The sequence below is a fragment of the Moschus berezovskii genome, chromosome X (assembly GCF_049115385.1).
Source record: "Moschus berezovskii isolate FMDL1 chromosome X, NW_MosBer_1.0, whole genome shotgun sequence".
Classification (NCBI taxonomy): Eukaryota; Metazoa; Chordata; class Mammalia; order Artiodactyla; family Moschidae; genus Moschus; species Moschus berezovskii.
In genome coordinates, this window is record NC_142488.1 from 78,676,483 (window position 1) to 78,692,815 (window position 16,333).

Here is a 16,333-nt window from a genome sequence, read left to right on the forward strand (position 1 = left end):
GAAAAGATCTGTCATTTTATTACAAAGATCCATCTAGTCAAAGCTATGGTTTTTCCAGTAGCCACGTGTGGATCTGAGAGTTGGTACTGGAATGAACCAGAGGGATGGGATGGGGAGGGAGGTGGGAGGGGGGTTGAAGATGGGGAACACATGTACACCTGGGGCAGATTCATGTCAATGTATGGCAAAACCAATACAATAATGTGAAGTAATTAGCCTTCAATTAAAATAAATAAATTTAAAAAAATGAGTGCTGAAGAATTGATGTTTTTGAATTGTAGTATTGGAGAAGACTCTTAAGAGTCTATTGAACTACAAGGAGATCCAACCAATCAATCCTAAAGGAAATCCTTCGAGAATATTCATTGGAAGAACTGATGCTGAAGCTGAAGCTCCAATACTTTGGCCACTTGGTGTGAAGAGCTGACTCATTGGAAATGACCCTGATGCTGGGAAAGATTGAAGGCAGGAGGATAAGGGGACGGCAGAGAATGACATGGTTGGATGGCATCACTGACTGGATGGACATGAGTTTAAGCAAACTCCAGGAGCTGGTGATGGCCAGGGAAGCCTGGCGTGCTGCAGTCCATGGTTCACAAAGAGTAAGACATGACTGAGTGACTGAACTGATACTTATCTTTAAAACATCAACTATTCCTTTATATTTTTACCTAAATATTCTCAGTAGATACCTTCCGTAGTTTCTTTGATGGGCACCATTAGATCTTGAGATAGAAGTTTCCTCTGTCAGTATTCTGCTACCATGATTGATTTACTAAACTTGTTTTTAAAAGAGCAAAGTGTTCTTTTAAAAAAACTGAACCCCTCCTTTCTCTCCAGTGGATAGATTTTATAATCTATTCTTTAATTTGCTTACGGATTTAAATATGCTAGCTACATCCCTTAAGGGGTCACTTACTATTCATAACCCTCAGAGTAACTGCACCAAGCTATTATTTGAGGAAAGCTGGGAAAGCAATCAATTTTTTCCTGGGAAGGAAGACCCAATGTTTATTATAAGCATGCTACTATCTTTAATTACACTAGGTCCTAATCTGGGGTTTACAAAAGGAATGAGACAATGAAAAGTAAGTGAAAAACAATAGGCAATAATGTTTTTAGAAGTGCTGAATATTTTAAAATAGCAATAGTCTCTTGACAGCATCTTTAGCTGCAGATATTTCCATCAGTATCGCAGGAATATAGTTGCAATCATCAAACAGAAAGCTGCACAGTCACTGAAATTTGTTAGAATGAAGCCCGGTGCACTGTTTCCGAGTGCTCTTGGTCATCTGAATTGATTCCCACCACTGGGAATAGTGGAAATACCAAAGAATGCCACACCTCTCCCGAATTAAATGGCCTGAAACTTATATCATATTGTAAAAGTCAAATACAAAAGAATTTTATCTCCAGATTATTTTTAGGTAGTAAATTTCACGATTTTCTTTCTTAAGAGTTTAAATCCAAGTGAATGTATTTTTCCCAGTTTTGTTGAGATATAGTTGACATTCTTCACTGTATAATTTTAAGGTATATAGCATGGTTTGATTAACATATACTGTGAAGTAACTGCCACAATAAGTTTAGTTAACATCCATCATCTCATGTAGATACAAAAAAGAGAAAGAAAAAAGGTTTTCTCCCTTGTGATGAGAAGTCTTAGGGTCTACTCTTTTAATAACTTTCAAATACCATACAGTAGCATTAACTATATTCATCATATTGTTTGTTATATATCTAGTACTTGTGTACCCAAAAAGTTAATCAATAGTCAATCTAAGAAATAAAAAATTTTATTGAAACCGACCTGAGGATTATAACCTGGCAGACATCTTTCAGAAAGCTCTAAGGAGTGTTCCAAAGAGGTAATGGGGGAAATCAGTATGTGACTGATATGTGATTTTAGAGAAGGAATCAGTTCAGTTCAGTTCAGTTCAGTCGCTCAGTCGTGTCCGACTCTCCGCGACCCCATGAATCACAGCACGCCAGGCCTCCCTGTCCATCACCAACTCCCGGAGTACACTCAAACTCATGTCCACAGAGTCGGTGATGCCATCCAGCCATCTCATTCTCCGTCGTCCCCTTCTCCTCCTGCCCCCAACCTTTCCCAGCATCAGAGTCTTTTCCAGTGAGTCAACTCGTCACATGAGGTGGCCAAAGTATTGGAGTTTCAGCTTTAGCATCAGTCCCTCCAATGAACATCCAGGATTGATCTCCTTTAGAATGGACTGGTTGGATCTCCTTGCAGTATAAGGGACTCTCAAGAGTCTTCTCCAACACCACAGTTCAAAAGCATCGATTCTTCGGCGATCAGCTTTCTTCACAGTCCAACTCTCACATCCATACATGACCACGGGAAAAACCATTGCCTTGACTAGACGGACCTTGGTCGGCAAAGTAATGTCTCTGCTTTTTAATATACTATCAAGGTTGGTCATAACTTTCCTTCCAAGGAGCAAGCGTCTTTTAATTTCATGGCTGAAATCAGCATCTGCAGTGATTTTGGAGCCCAAAAAAACAAAGTCTGACACTGTTTCCACTGTTTTTCCATCTATTTCCCATGAAGTGATGGGACCAGATGCCATGATCTTTGTTTTCTGAATGTTGAGCTTCAAGCCAACCTTTTCACTCTCCTCTTTCACTTTCATCAAGAGGCTTTTGAGTTCCTTTTCACTTTCTGCCATAAGGGTAGTGTCATCTGCATATCTGAGGTTATTGATGTTTCTCCCAGCAATCTTGATTCCAGCTTGTGCTTCTTCCAGCCCAGCGTTCCTCATGGTGTACTCTGCATATAAGTTAAATAAGCAAGGTGACAATATACAACCTTGACGCACTCCTTTTCCTATTTGGAACCAGTCTGTTGTTCCATGACCGGTTCTAACTGTTGCTTCCTGACCTGCATACAGGTTTCTCAAGAGGCAGGTCAGGTGGTCTGGGATTCCCATCTCTTTCAGAATGTTCCACAGTTTATTGTGATCCACACAGTCAAGGCTTTGGCATAGTCAATGAAGCAGAAATAGATGTTTTTCTGGAACTCTCTTGCTTTCTCCATGATCCAGCGGATGTTGGCAATTTGATCTCTGGTGCCTCTGCCTTTTCTAAAACCTGCTTGAACATCTGGGAGTTCACGGTTTACATACTGCTGAAGCCTGGCTTGGAGAATTTTGAGCATGACTTTACTAGCGTGTGAGATGAGTGCAATTGTGCGGTAGTTTGAGCATTCTTTGGCATTGCCTTTCTTTGGGATTGGAATGAAGACTGACCTCTTCCAGTCCTGTGGCCACTGCTGAGTTTTCCAAATCTGCTGGCATATTGAGTGCAGCACTTTCACAGCATCATCTTTCAAGACTTGAAATAGCTCAACTGGAATTCCATCACCACCACTAGCTTTGTTCGTAGTGATGCTTTCTAAGGCCCACTTGACTTCACATTCCAAGATGTCTGGCTCTAGGTCAGTGATCACATTATCGTGACTATCTTGGTCGTGAAGATCTTTTTTGTACAGTTCTTCTGTGTATTCCTGCCATCTCTTCTTAATATCTTCTGCTTCTGTTAGGTCCATACCATTTCTGTCCTTTATCGAGCCCATCTTTGCATGAAAAGTTCCCTTGGAATCTCTAATTTTCTTGAAGAGGTCTCTTGTTTTTCCTATTCTGTTGTTTTCCTCTATTTCTTTGCATTGATCACTGAGGAAGGCTTTCTTATCTCTCCTTGCTATTCTTTGGAACTCTGCATTCAGATGCTTATATCTTTCCTTTTCTCCTTTGCTTTTCAAGTACATATCTTGGTAGAATGTTACTGCTATTTGCAAGGAACAGATATCTCAGTTAATGGTTTTAGTCCTTTTCTAAGTATAAGAAGATGGAAGAAACTGAGTTTATAAAATTTTCTTTTGAAAATATTTAAATATCTCATGGCTTGTTCTGCCAGTTTTCCCAGAGCACTGAATGCCTCATCCTGATCTTTCAGCAACTGGACTGGCTAATGACTTGATTCTTATAGAACTAGATGATGGGTAAATTTACTTATTTTACAATCACCTCCCTTATGGTCTCATTAATATTTCTACCAAGATTTGCGAGTCATTTCCTGATCAGTATGTTCACGGCACTAGGAACATTCATTCAAAGGTCAAATGAGGATTCCGTTGACAAACAGTCGGTATGCTATTATTGGACCAGGCCCTGTTAAGTGTAGCCAAAAACCTCTGGACTGCCTGTCTGATTAGTCTGTCATGGTCCACAAAACTGTGTGCTTTTTTTGTTTTTTCCCGTATCTAGAGTTAAACTATTACAATCTTATCATTTCAGCTCAGTTCAGTCTCAGTCGTTTCTGATTCTGTGACCCCATGGACTGCAGAACACCAGCCTTCCCTGTCCATCACCAAATCCTGGAGTTTACTCAAACTCATGTTCATAGAGTCAGTGATGCCATCCAACCATCTCATCCTCTGTCATCCCCTTCTCCTCTTGCCTTCAATCTTGCCTAGCATCAGTCAATTCTAATGAGTCAGTCCTTCACATTAGGTAGCCAAAGTATTGGAGTTTCAGCTTCAGCATCATTCAGAAATATTCATTTCTTCCAATGAATATTCAGGACTGATTTCCTTCAGGATTGGCTGGTTTGATCTCTTTGCAGTCCCAGGGACTCTTGAGAGTCTTCTCCAACACCACCTTTCAAAAGCATCAATTCTTCAGTGCTTAGCTTTCATTATAGTAAAACTTTCACAGCCTTACATGAATACTGGAAAAACCATAGCTTTGATTAGATGGGCAATTGTCAACGAAGTAGTATCTGCATTTTTTAATATGTTGTCTAGGCTGATCCTAGCTTTTCTTTCAAGGAGCAAGCGTCATTTAATCTCATGGCTGCAGGCACCATGTTCAATGATTTTGGTGCCCAAGAAAATAGTGTCTGTCATTGTTTCCATTGTTTTCCCATCTATTTGCCATGAAGATCATGGATCCCATAATCTTACTTTTCTGAATGTTGAGTTTTAAGTCAACTTTTTAACTCTCCTCTTTCACTTTCATCAAGAGGCTCTTTAGTTTCTTTTCACTTTCTGCCATAAGGGTGGTGTCACCTGAATATCTAAGGTTATTGATATTTCTCCTGGCAATCTTGATTCCAGATCATGCTTCATTCAGCCTGGCATTTCACATGATGTACTCTGCATGTAAGTTAAATAAGCAGAGTGACAATATATAGCCTTGAAGTACTCCTTTCCCAATTTGGAAACAGTCTGTTGTTCCATGTCTGGTTCTAACTGTGCCTACTTGACGTGCATTTCCCAGGAGGCAGGTAAACTGGCCTAGTACTCCCATCTCTTTAAGGATTTTCCATAGTTTGTTGTGATCCACACAGTCAAAGGCTTTCGCATAGTCAATGAAGCAGAGGTAGATGTGTTCATGGAATTCTGTTGTTTTACTAGAATCCGATGGATGTTGGTAACTTGATCTCTGATTCCTCTGCCTTTTCTAAATCCAGCTTGAACATCTGGAAGTTCACGATTCAAGTACTGTTGAAGCCTGGCTTGGAGAATTTTGAGCATTCTTTCGTTAGTGTGTGAGATGAGTGCAATTGTGCGGTAGTTTGAACATTCTTTGGCATTGCCCTTCTTTGGGATTGGAATGAAAACTGACTTTTTCCAGTCCTGAGTTTTCCACTCAGGAAAACCACTACTGAGTTTTCCAAATTTGCTGGTATATTGAGTGCAGCACTTTCACAGCATCATCTTTTACAATTTGAAATAGCTCAACTGGAATTCTATCACTTCCACTAGCTTTGTTCATAGAGATGCTTCCTAAGGCCCACTTGACTACGCATTCAGGATGTCTGGCTCTAGGTGAGTGATCACACCATCATGGTTATCTGGGTAATAAAGATCTTTTATATATATATATATATATATATATATAGTTCTTCTGTATATACTTGCCACCTCTTCTTAATATCTTCTGCTTCTGTTAGGTCTATCCCATTTCTGTCCTTTATTATGCCCATCTTTGCATCAAACTTTCCTTGGTATCTCTAATTTTCTCAAAGAGATCTCTAGTCTTTCCCATTCTGTTGTTTTGCTCTATTTCTTTGCATTGATCACTGAGGAGGGCTTTCTTATCTCTCCTCACTATTCTTTGGAACTCTGCATTCAGATAGTTATAGCTTTCATTTTCTCCTTTGCCTTCAGCTTCTCTTTTGTCAGCTATTTGTAAAGCCTTCTCAGACAACCATTTTGCCTTTTTGCATTTCTTTTTCCTGGAAACAGATGCCATAATCTTAGCTTTTTGAATGTTGAGTTTTAAGCTGACTTTTTCACTCTCCTTTTTCACTTTCATCAAGAAGTTTTTTAGTTCCTCTTCACTTTATGCCATAAGGGTGGTGTCATCTGAGTATCTGAGGTTATTAATATTTCTCCTGGCAATCTTGATTCCATCTGGCCCAGCATTTCACATGATGTTCAGAACTGTATATTTGTTCAATTGTTTCAAGTCACCTAATCATCATTAATTTTTTCTGAGTCTCAGTTATCAGTTGGTAATACAAGAAGCAGTAATCTTGTAGATTAGGCAAAACAAGTAACATAGCTAGTCACATTAGTAGGGTCAAAAGTAAGTATTTAACCTAAGAACTTCAATTAGGTGTGGCCCAATATCTTCCCAGCATCTGATCTGATCATTTTCTTCTGCTCCAATAGCCATCTGTAAGGGAAATTATATATTAGCATTGTACATAAAGTTCACCAAAGATGTCTGCACATACAAAGTGTGTGATGGTTCATCAGGACCACTTACAGGATTGAGAAAAGAATGTTATCTTGTAAGGAGTTACATGGTTGATGCCAAAAGAAGAGAAACTAATCTTTATGGTAGAACAGAAATATTTCTTCTACTAAGGAGGTCATATTAACACATAATTCAGATGTGCAGAGCACACTAGAGAGGAGGAAGTAGGTCCAAAGAGGGAAGGAAAAAAATATGTTTAAATTATTTTGTTTTCCCTCAAAATATGCATTTTTATTTCATCATAGATACTTGTCTTACAACTGTACGTTTGTATATTTTGACTACTTTCATCCAACTCCCCTCCCCCCATGTCTGGTGACAACAAGTCTCACCTCTTTTGCTTTGAGGCTTTTTAAATTATCCCACCTAAGTGAGATCAGTTGTTGTTTGTCTTTCTCTACCCCAATTATTTCACTTAGCAAAATGCCCTCAAAGTCCATCCTTCCATGTTGTTGCAAATGGCAGTATTTCCTTCTTTTATGGTTGAATAATATTCCAATATGTAAATGAACCACATGTTTAACATTCATATGTCAATGGCCACTTAGTTTTCCCCCATATCTTGGATATTTAAATAACCCTGCTATGTGGTTCTCTGTGATGACCTAGAGGGGTGGGATAGGGAGGGTGGGAAGGAGGCTCAAAAGGGAGGGGATATGTGTACACTTATATCTGACTTACATTATTGTATAGCAGAAATCATCACACTATTGTAAACCAACTATCTACCAATTAAATAATAATAATAATACAGATCCAAAACATGAGAGGGAAAAAGGCAACCCAATTTTACAAACAGGCAATTTCTAAATGAACACTAGACTGGAGAAGATACACAAATGGCCAGTAAACACAAGAAAGGATGTTCAAAATCATTAGATATGATGGAAATGCATATTAAAACTACAATGACATACTACTTCACACCTTAACAGAATGCCTATAGTCAAGAAGAAAGATCATGGCAAGTGTTGGTGAGGATGTGGAGAAATTGGAAACATCATGCTTTGTTGGAAGGATTGCAAACAAAATACAAACAACTTTGGAAACCAATCTGGCATTTCTTCAGTTACCATACCATAGTTCTCATATGACCCAGAAATTTTACTCCTAGACATATACTCAACTGAAAGCAGAGTTCCTAAGGATAGCAAGGAGAGATAAGAAAGCCTTACTCAAAGATCAATGAAAAGAAATGGAGGAAAAATATAGAATGGGAAAGACTAGAGATCTCTTCAAGAAAATTAGAGATAGCAAGGGAATATTTCATGCAAAGATGAGCACAATAAAGGGCAGAAATGGGATGGACCTAACAGAAGCAGAAGATATTAAGAAGAGGTGTCAAGAATACATGGAAGAATTATACAGAAAAGATATTCATGACACAGATAACCACGATAGTGTGATCACCTACCTAGAGCCTGACATCCCAGAATGTGAAGTCAAGTGGGCCTTAGGAAGCATCACTATGAACAAAGCTAGTGGAGGTGATGGAATTCCAGTTGAGTTCTTTCAAATCTTAAAAGATGATGCTGTGAAAGTGCTGCACTCAATATGCCAACAAATCTGGAAAACTCAGCAGTGGCCACAGGACTGGAAAAGGTCAGTTTTCATTCCAATCCCAAAGAAAGGCAAGGCCAAACAATGTTCAAACTACTGCACAATTGCACTCATTTCCCACGCTAGCAAAATAATGCTTAAAGTTCTTCAAGCCAGGCTTCAGCAATACATGAACCATGAACTTCCAGATGTTCAAACTGGATTTACAAAAGGCAGAAGCAGAGATCAAACTGCCAACATATATTGGGTCATCGATAGTGCAAGTGACTTCCAGAAAAACACCTACTTTTGCTTTATTGGCTATGCCAAAGCCTTTGACTGTGTGGATCACAACAAACGATGGAAAATTCTTAAAGAGATGGGAATACCAGACCAGCTGACTTGCCTACTGATAAATTTGTATGGCAGTCAAGAAGCAACAGTTAGAATTGGACATGGAACAAAAGACTGGCTCCAAATCAAGAAAGGAATACTTCAAGGCTGCATATTGTCACCCTGCTAATTTACCTTATATGCAGAGTACATCTTGAGAAATGCTGGGCTGGATGAAGCACAAGCTGTAATCAAGCTTACCGGAAGAACTATCAATAACTTCAGATATGTACTTGACACCACCTTTATGGCAGAAAGGGAAGAAGAACTACAGAGCCTCTTGGAGAAAGTGAAAGAGGAGAGTGAAAATGTTGGCTTAAAACAACATTCAGAAAACTAAAATCATGGCATCCAGTCCCATCACTTGATGCAAATAGATGGGGAAATAATGGAAACAGTGACAGATTTTCTATTTTGGGGCTCTAAAATCACTGCCAATGGTGACTGCAGCCATGAAATTAAAAGGCGCTTGCTCCTTGGAAGAAAAGCTATGACCAAACTAGACAGCATGTTAAAAAGTAGAGACATTACTTACCAACCAAGGTCCATCTAGTCAAATCTATGGCTATTCCAGTAGTCATGTATGGATGTGAGAGTTGGAGTATTCGAGAGCTGAGTGCCAAAGAATTCATGCTTTTGAACTGTGGTGTCGGAGAAGACTCTTGAGAGTTCCTTCAACAGTAAGGAAATCCAACCAGTCCATCCTAAAAGAAATCAGTCCTGAATATTCATTGGAAGGACTGATGCTGAAGCTGAAGCTCCAATACTTTGGCCACTTGATGCGAAGAAATGACTCATTGGAAAAGGCCCTGATGCTGGGAAAGATTGAAAGCGGGAGGAGAAGTGGATGACAGAGAATGAGATGGTTAGATGGTATCACCAACTCGATAGATATGAGTTTAAATAAGCCCCAGGAGTTGATGATAGACAGGGAGGCCTAGCGTGTTGCAGTTTATGGGGACACAAAGAGTCAGACACGACTGAGAAACTGAACTGACTGAGACAAATATCCAAGAAAAATGAAAACACATGTTCACCCAAAAACTTCACAAATATTCATGGCAACATAATTCATAACAGCCAAAAAAAAGGGAAGCAACAAAAATGTCCATCAAATGATGAATTGATACACAGACTGTGGAACGGAACAACAATGGAATCGTAAAATTCCAAACAATGGAATATTATTTGGCAGTTAAAAGGATGCATGCATCAACATGAATGCACTTTGAAAACATTATGTTAAGTGAAAGAAGCCAGTTACAAAAGACCACATACTAAATGATTCCACTTATGTTAAATATCCAAAGTAGAACTTTCTGTCCAGAGACAGAATGTTTGTTAATAGAAGTTGCCTGAGGACAGAGTGGTTGGGAGTGACAGTCAAATCTTTTTGCTTTCTTTTTGGGGTGATGAAAATATTATAAAATTGAATGTGATGATAGTTACATAACTCTGTGATTACACTAAAACTGTTCAGTGGTACACTAAATGGGTGAATTGTGTGGTTTATAAATTATATCTCAAAATAGCTGCAACCAAAAAAGAAAAAACGCTGCCATGAATATGGAGGTGCAGATATCTCTTCAACTTAGTGTTTTCCTTTTCTTTTGATATAGTTCCAGATGTAGAACAGCTGGATCATATGGTGGTTCTATTTTTAATTTTTTGAGGACTCTCCAAATTGTTTTACATATTGGCTGCACTATTTATATTCACATCAACAGTATACAAGTGTTCCCTTTTCTCCACATTCTTGCCAGCATTTGTTATCTCTTGTTTTTTTGATGATAGTCATTCTAGCAAATGTGAGATGCAATCTATGATTCTGACTTGTATTTCCCTGGTGATTAGTGCTATTAAGCACTTTTTCATGTATTTGTTGACCATTTGTATATCTTCTTTGTTAAAATATCTATTCATGTCCTTTACTAATTTTAAATTGGATTGTGTGCTCAGTCACTCAGTCGTTTCTGACTCTTTACAGCCCCATGAACTGCAGAGCCTGCCAGGCTCCTCTGTCCATGGAATTTTACAGGCAAGAATACTGGAGTGGGTTGCCATTTTCTCCTCCAGGGGATATTTCCGACCCAGGGATCGAAACCACAGCTCCATCATTATATGGTTTTATACATTTTTTGATATGTGATTTGAAAATATTTTTCCCATTCCATAGGTTGTCTTTTCACTTCGTTGATTATTTCTTTCATGTAAACATGATTCTGCTGTCATGTTTACATACTCATCTCCAGAGAAATTGGCTCAGTATTAGCAGAAAAATATGGAACTTAAAAAAATTGGATGAATATATTAAGGGAATTCTGAGAATGAAGTAGATTTTAAGTTGAAGACAAAAAGAAAATCCTTAGATCTATGCAAATAGAGAAAATGGCACACTGTATAACACAGTGTGCCAGATATAGTGCCATGGACTTTATGGATATAATACCATTTTATATATATATATATATATATAAAGACGTATAGTATCTCTATTTCTGCAGTGAAGAATCTTAGTCTATGATAAAGTGATTAGTCCAAATGTATGCTGGTAGCAAATGGTAAAGTGGTGTTTAAATGTAGTTTGATTCCTGATGCTTTCTCTTATCCATAATACTACACCGTCTCACAGATGTAGGAAGACTTTCATTTGTTTAGTACTAAGAAAAGAAGTCAGGCAAATGAAGGAACAAACTGTGTCTAAAAAGTGTGCTGCCTCTAGGCGACAACATGTCAGCTTGCATTCCCATGAACAATTGCTCCAAAGTAATGACTGCTTGACAGTAATTCTTTTTCCACTAAGGGGTCAGTTATGTGAGAAGTTTAATATTTTAAAAAAGAGTTGAATTAATAGAACCAACATTTATTTAATCAATTTAAAAATACTTCCTTCTTTCTCCAAAATACACTCTCCGTTTTTATTAGAATTGATTTAAAACACTGAAAACCTAAGTAGACAAAAACACTCCATGAAAAAAATTGGGGAAATTATTTCATGAACCAAAATCCAAGAACATGCTATTTTTCTCTGTCTACTAGGTGACATGTTGATCATTTGGGGCACTGTGCAAATGTCAATTTTTTAATAAATGGCTCCTTGATCTTCCTAGAGAGTATTTGTGGATCTTTCCTTTTATCTGCAAGCAACTTCTTCATGCTTTCCATGCCAAATCATACACTGCACTGACATTATACTTTCATGCTTAGCTCACTAATGTGCAATTTACAGAGCTGGATTTTGGTGTGTATTCATCTCTCTACCTCTACTAATCAATACAATTCCCAACGCATAGGAAGCACTTAAGTATAGCTTAATGAAAGTAGTCTCGTTGAATTCAGAGTCAGCTCTCCACTATGCTATTTAAATATGACAAAGATTAACCTTCGCTAAAATCCAATATCTGGACTCCAAGAAAATGGAGTTGCTTTCAAATACATGGGTATGAAAGCATTCACAATAGTGTGAGTTTTAATTAAAATTAGGGCATTATACATATCCAAGATATTGCCAAGTAAAATATATGATTAATTCCTTCAATTCCCAAACACTCTGATGAATATAGAAATGCAGCAAGTCTATAAATTCTTTGCATATCTCATTCTCATTCAAATGCATACCAAAGTTTAGCTAGGTTTTGGTAGAGAAAACATCAGAAGGGAAAGCATTTTGATATGGATTACTTTCTAAAGTCCTTGATATTATAACAAGTTCTGCTTAACTATTTGAGAAGTACCTTAAGAAATATCGATATCTGTTTGTTTCATTATTGAACGGATCTTCTACACAAATCCTGGGTTTCCCAAGAATTATGGATACAGTTATCTTTCTGTTATTATTTTATAGTAAGTTGTCTTCAAGTATTTTGGTTTATAACTATTTTGTGGTACACCACTAAACTGCAACATTCTCCACAGAAAATGCTTAACAATAACTCTTGAGAAAAATGCTAGGTAATGACAATGCTAACGACAATAAATAAGAAAAACACTGCTCTACACTTGACTATTTTATCTGTATATTTTCCTTATAGATTATGGAACCAACCAATTGTTAGCAACAACAAAGTTACTAAACTATAGTTAGAATAAATTCCAACTTTATTCATAAATATCATAGAAACTTTTCCAAATGTATTATTTCCATAATGTAGTGATGAATAAATTATTTATAATCATCTTTGGAAATAAAATCCATAACTAGACATTCTTTCAAAAATGTCTCCTCAAAGCAAATTGCACCTTTAGATACTTTTTCCTACCTATCTACTTCTTATAAAAAGCTCATCAGTTGGGAAATTATTGTGTAGGCACAGAACTAATGATAGGTAAATTGTTGGAAACAATCATTTCTTATGGGACACTATACTGATCATTACTGAGGTCTAATTATGTGGAAAAAAATATTTTTTTACAAAAAACAATTTATTAAAATGAAATAAGTGACCAGATACTAATTTGAAGACTTTCTCAGATAAGATGACTTCCCTCTGTTGACATGACATTATAATTTCAGGAAAGGGAGCAGTACCTTCCTAGGTTCACCAGGCATCTTTTTCCATCATGGGGTGTGGAAATCTCTCTCCCAGTAACTGAAGCTGACAAGAGAACCAGGAACAAGATGGCAGAGGAGTAGGTGGATGTGGAGTACAACTCTCTCCACGGATAATTGAGGAATACACCTTCAGATACAGAAGTGCTTGCAGAACACCAGCTGATAGTGGAGTACCCGAGCAGTGGAAAAGAATACACAAAACCACGCAAAACAAAAGATCAAGCCCTGAGTCTTTGGAGTGGGAGAACTGATGCCAAGCCCCTAGACAATGAGAGAACTAACACTAAGGAGTATCAAATAGTGAGAACTTACACAAAGGATACCACTTGAATACAAGACATGGAATCACCCAACCACCAGTAGCACCCTGTGAAGGATACCTCATTTAAACAACAAACAAAACAAAAATACGAAGCCAATCACCAGAAGACAGGATCACCATCTCACTCAGCCTTACCTATCAGAGGAAAAACAAGCAAACAAAAAACTCAGAACAAATCTCACTCTATATGTAGTTTACACAAACGATTGGACCAACCTTAAGAGAGGAGAAACCAAAAGGAAGAAAGAATTCAACCTTAAAACCTGTGAAAAGGAGACCTCAAACACAATAAGTTTAAAAAAAAAAGTGAAAATGCAGAGAAATACTACACAAATGAAGGAACAAATTAGAAACACATAAGTACAAAGAAATGAAGAGGAAATAGGCAAACTAGCTGAAAAAGAATTCAGAATAGTGATAGGAAAGATCACCAAAAAGCTTGAAAACAGAATGAAGAATAGGCAAGATTCAATTAACAAAGACCAAGAAGAATTAAAGAGTAAATATCCACAGACAAACAACAAAATTACTGAAATTAAAAATATTCTAGAAGGAATCATTAGCAGAATATCTGAAGCAGAAGAACAAATCAGTCAGCTGGAAGATAAAATGGTGGAAATAACTTCTGAAGAGCAAAATAGAATAAAAAGAATGAAAAGAACCTCTGCGACAATATCAAACGCAGCAACATTTGACTTATAGGTGTCCCGGAAGAAGTGGTTCCAAATCAGGAAAGGAGTGTGTCAAGGCTGTATATTGTCACCCTGCTTATTTAACTTATATGCAGAGTACATCATGCGAAATACTGGGCTGGATGAAGTACAAGCTGGAGTCAAGATTGCCGGGAGAAATATCAATAACCTCAGATATGCAGATGGCACCACCTTTATGGCAGAAAGTGAAGAAGAACTAAAGAGTCTCTTGATGAAAGTGAAAAAGGAGAGTGAGAAAGTTGACCTAAAACTCAACATTCAGAAAACTAAGATCATGGCATCTGGTCCCATCACTTCACGGCAAATAGATGGGGAAAAAGTGGAAATAGTGACTGGCTTTATTTTGGGGGGCTCCAAAATCACTGCAGATGATAACTGCAGCCATGAAATTAAAAGGCGTCTGCTCCTTGGAAGAAAATTTATGACCAAACTAGACAGTATATTAAAAAGCGGAGACATTCCTTTGCCAACCAAGGTCCATCTAGCAAAGCTATGGTTTTTCCAGTAGTCCTCTATGGATGTGAGAGTTGGACTATCAAGACAGTTGGGGGCTGAAGAATTGATGCTTTTGAACTGTGGTGTTACAGACGACTCTTGAGAGTCCCTTGGAGAGCAACGAGATCCAACCAGTGCATCCTAAAGGAATTCAGTCCTGAATTTTCATTGAAAGGACTGATGCTGAAGCTGAAACTCCAGTACTTTTGCACCTGATGCTAACAGCTGGCTCAAGGGAAAAGACTCTGACGCTGAGAAAGATTGAAGGCAGGAGGAGAAGGGGACAACAGAGGGTGAGATGGTTGGATGGCATCACTGACTCAATGGACATTAGTTTGAATAAACTCCAGGAATTGGTAATGGACATAGAGGCCTGGCATGCTGCAGTCCATGGGGTCGCAAATAGTCGGACATGACTGAGCGACTGAAATTAACTGAAGAAGAATAGAAAATGAAAAGGTGTGAGAAAATTGTTGAGGAAGTTATAGTTGAAAATTTCCCTAACATGGAAAAGGAAATAGTCAATCACGTCCAAGAAGCACAAAGAGTTCCATACAGGATAAACCTAAGAAGAAACATGCCAAGACACTTACCAATCAAACTAACAAAGACTAAAGACTAAGAAAGAATATTAAAAGCAGCAAAGGAGAAGTAACAAGTAACATACAAGGGAAACCCCATACACTTAAGAGTTGATTTTTTAGCAGAAACTCTGCAGGCCAGAAGGGATTGGCAGGATATATTTAAAGTACTGAAAGGGAAAAATCTGAAACCAAGATTACTTTACCCAGCAAGAATCACATTCAAAACTGATGGAGAAATAAAAAGATTTTCTGACCACCAGAAGTTAAGAGAATAATACCATCAAACCAGCTTTACAACAAATGTTAAAGGGACTTACAAAGTTCAAGAAATACAAGAGAAGAATAAAAGACCTACAAAATCAACCACAAGCATTTAAGAAGATGGCAATACGAACATATATGTCAATTACTTTAAAATTTAATGGATTAAATTCTCCAACCAAAAGATGCAGACTGGCTGAATGGATACAGAAACAAGGACCATATATATGCTGATACAAGAAACCCACTTCAGACCTCAAGACACATATGGAGTGAAAGTGAGAGGATGGAAAATATATTCCATGTAAATGGGAAGCAAAAGAAAGCTGAAGTAGCAATCCTTATATCAGAAAAAACAGACCTTAAAATAAAGAAGATTAAAAGAGATAAGGAAGGACACTACATAATGATCAAGGGATCAGTACAAGAGGAAGACATAACAGTTGTAAATTTCTATGCACCCAACATAGGAGCACCTCAATAGATAAGACAAACACTAACAGACAGAAAAGAAGAAATTGACAGTAACACAATAATGGTAGGAGACTTTAACACCTCACTCACACCAATGTACAGATCATCAAAACAGAAAATTAATAAGGAAATACAAGTCTCGAATGATACATTAGGTGAGATAGATCTCATTGATATCTTCAAGACATTCCACCCAAATGCAGAATACACCTTCT